We start from the raw sequence: 4,102 nt of genomic DNA on the forward strand, positions 1-4,102 counted from the left end.
CAATAGTCAAGAAAGTAAATAATATTCACATTCTGATTCTTCATTTTCAATTCCAGTGGTCTCTTCTTATCTACAGGGACACATTCTAAGACCTCCAGTGGATGCCTGAAACTGCAGATAGTAGCCAGCCCTATATATACTATGTATTTTTTCTATACATACACAACATGATCAAATTTAATTTATCAGTTAGTCACAGTAAGAGATTAAGAATAACTAATAATAAAATAGAACAATCACAATATACTATAATAAAAGTTATGTGAATGTAGTTTTTCTCTATATATCAAAATATCTTGTTGTGCTATACTTACCCTTCTTGGGGATGATATGAGATGATAAAATGCCTAGGGGACAAGACGAAGTGAGGGGAATGACGTCGGCACTGTGGTGTGGTGTTAGGTGCTACGGACCTCCTGAGGCTACCTCAGAAGGAGGATCATCTGGTTCTGGGCTGTGGTTGATTGTGGATAACTGAACAGGCAGAAAGCAAAAGTGCAGATAAGCAGGGGTAGGGGGACCACTGTGTAAAGATAAGCTTATTTCTATATATTTATGTTTGGCCTTTCAATTAGATACAGGATGGTGATGCTATCTGACCAAGTATAGGTATCCCCTGCTTTTCAAACATTTGTGTTAACACCACTTAGCTTTTACAAAAGACCTACCTTAGTACCCATTTTCGCTGACTGAAAGAAATCCAAAGAGGATTTTTGCTTTTACAAAAAAAGGCAAGAGCAAAAATAGCAAGCAACATTTGCTTTGCAGTGAGCCTTATAGAGACAGTGTGCACCTGAGCAGTGAGAATGGCCTCACCCAGCTCCTTCCCTGGCAACTCACTCAGCCTCCACAGCTTTGAACATTGTCTGTGAGCATCTGTGCTTTATCTCAATTTATTTCGTGCACCCGTTAGCAAGATGTGTGCTAAGGTATCGGAAAAGCCTAAGAGATGTTATTTTTGAGTCTGGGGATGCTTAAATACTTTTCTGTACAAGTTAATAGTAATTGCTTCTTTGCTTTATGCCATTTTGGCTTACAAAAAGTTCCAAGATTTTTATTTTGGGATAGTGGAGGAAGCCTTGTATGTCTTAAATGAGAAATGTGTGTACTAGTTATGTGACCATAGTTTTGGAAGAAAAGAAACAAGATGTGGTTAAAAAATGGAGACAAGTGGTGAGAATATTCAACTATTTGAAACTAGAGTATCCTGGAAAATCAGACGCAATCCTAAGGTCCATTAAGTGTCCGTATCCCTATTACACTAGTGGATAAAGAATAAGATAAAGTTCTTAGAGTTTTCTCTTTCAGGATTTTACATTTCAACAGTTACCAGTTAAATTCAGAAAATTGTCTCTTTTCTCTTCTGTAAGCCTCTCCTCTACTCTGACCTTGAACTATCTCTAGCTCTTACTTTTGATCAGAACCATATGCACTGCAAATCTTTACTGGGATGGAAGCAAATCATTTCAGTGCAGTATAACCAAAGCTCATAAAAAGCTCACTGCCATTGTCCCCTGAAACTGGTGAAGAATGTGGCCCATCTTCCCACTGTGTCGCATCAGCCCAGCAAATTTTATCTTTCCCCCTCATGAGGAGCCATATCACCCCAGATGTATTTCTCCAGCGCAATCCAAAGATAATGAGACAAATACTAGACACAACATGCTTCTGACAGAGACCACTGAGTGTAAGCTTGTGGGAGAGAATTAATTTGTCCAGAGGCTGCAACTAGTTTAGCCTCCCACACTTTGCAACCTGGATCCCTGGGCCTCTCAGATGCCGACGCACAAATCAAAAATTGCACTCTATAAATGACTCTTAATCTCACAAAACAAACTGGGGGTTGCTGGGGGGAGGTGGGATTGGGAGAGGGGGAGCGGGCTATGGACATTGGGGAGGGGAGGCGAACCATAAGAGACTATGGACTCTGAAAAACAACCTGAGGGTTTTGAAGGGTCAGGGGTGGGAGGTTGGGGGAACAGGTGGTGGGTGATGGGGAGGGCACGTTTTGCATGGAGCACTGGGTGTTGTGCAAAAAGAATGAATACTGTTACGCTGAAAAAATTAATAAAAAGGGAAAAAAAAATTGCACTCTAAAACCAAACAGCCATTTTTGAATTTCAAATGGCATGTGGCTTTGTACATGGATGGCAGCAGAACTGAGGGATGCTAGCTACTTATCTAGGTTAAATTGTTCACATGAGTGTGGAGGATTTAGATTTAAACCCCACTCAGCCCCACCCCCCAAACACAATATTACTTTTCTTTAGGTTTTTGTCTTGGGACATTTCTTTAGGTACTTCAATTTTACAATTAACATGTGTGATGTTACAAAGATCTTGCTTGGTAGCAAATATGACAAAAGCTATGTGAAGAGCTCATACGAATAATAAAAAGGATCAAAATTAAAAATAAAGTGAGGATATAATAGCTTTAAAAACTAACTTAATATTTATTATGTGCCAGGCTCTCTACTAAGAATTTAGGGATGGAATTTCTGGACTTTAGGGATGGAATTTCTGGATTCAAATTCCAACTCTAGTAAATTATTAGAACTTTAGAGAAGATCCTTCACCTCTCTGGGGCTCTCTTCCCTCACCTATATAATTGGCATAAAATTAACCGCTTAGAGCTATTGTGAAGAATTAATGCATGTGTCATGGATAGAATATTGTCTAGCACATCCTAAGTACTCAGAAAATAACTCATCATTAGTGTTACCTATGATAACTATTAACAACTCTTTGCACTAGTAATAACTCAGCATTAACAACTATTTTTAACTACTATCAGTGATAATTTTCATCATTAGTGATAACTTGATTGGTTATAACTATGATAACTAGTGATAATATATAAATTTCATTACTTCTTTTTTTAAAAATTTCATTATTTCTTAGGCATTATCTCTTCTAATTTAAAAATCTTCTTAGCTCTGATTCTAGTTTCCTCTGATAGCTGCTTAACCATACAAAGCCCAAAAAGAAAAAAAAACAAACAAAACAAACAAACAAACAAAAACCCATTACCAGAGGTCACATGACTAATAACTGGCAACACTAGGCAAAAGTTGTCTGTCCACCTCCAAAATGTGAGCACTTCATGTTTCTACCTCTGAACATAAGTAAATAGGTCAAAAACATTTAGTAAGGTAACTAGTATTTACTGAGCTCCTTCCATGTTCTTTCCATGTTTCTCTTTCAATATCAACATGCAGGGACGTGTGTGTGTGTGTGTGTGTGTGAGGGCAGTGTGTAGGGAGGGAAGTTTCCTTCAAAACCTTTTCCACTCCTCCAGGAACATTCTATGCCTTTTTGAGCATCCCAGAACACTGAAAATGGTAAGCCGGATGGTATCCAAGCAACGTCCAAACACAAAGTTCCATTCATTCATCCATCTACATTTGTTCATTCATTTATTTATTATCAAAGTGAGTATTTACTACCTACCAGACATCGCTGATGACTTGAAGGGCCAATACTGGAAAACACACACATATATACACAAACACTCACAGTCTGTAAGCTCTTATGAGCTTACAATTAAATGGAGAAGACAGTAAGTCATAAAATTTATTAGTGTGAAAAGCTAGACTGTGTGTGATAGAAAATGACTTTAAATCTGAACATTTAGAATAAGATCTGAATGGCAAAAAAAGGAAGCAGCTGTGAAAAGATGATAGCAAAGTGCAATCTGGGAAGAGGAAACAGATAATGAGCTTATATGGGAAAAACTTAGAATGTTTGTGGACTAAAAAAGTCAGTATGGGAGAGGGTCCATAGATGAGGAGTAGAGAGGTAGGAAATAAGTTCAGAAAAGTAGGTGGGGGTCCAATTAAGAGTGTTTGATATGCCAGGATGAGTATATGAGAAACCACTGAAGGGAGTATCTTTTTCAGTGATTCTGGCTACTGTATAAAATAAGAATTTGGGCAAGACAAAAGGAAAAAGAGACTCCTGAGAAGTTAGGAGGTTCAACAGGATTCCAGATGAGATATGAAGATGGATTGGACAAATATAATTGTACTATAAGATGAAAGGAAGTGGACATAAGTGAGGGTGAGCTTGAGAGCTAGAACTGACACTTTTTCTGAATGATTATA

Source organism: Meles meles, chromosome 7 (genome assembly GCF_922984935.1).
Source record: "Meles meles chromosome 7, mMelMel3.1 paternal haplotype, whole genome shotgun sequence".
In the NCBI taxonomy this organism is placed as follows: domain Eukaryota; kingdom Metazoa; phylum Chordata; class Mammalia; order Carnivora; family Mustelidae; genus Meles; species Meles meles.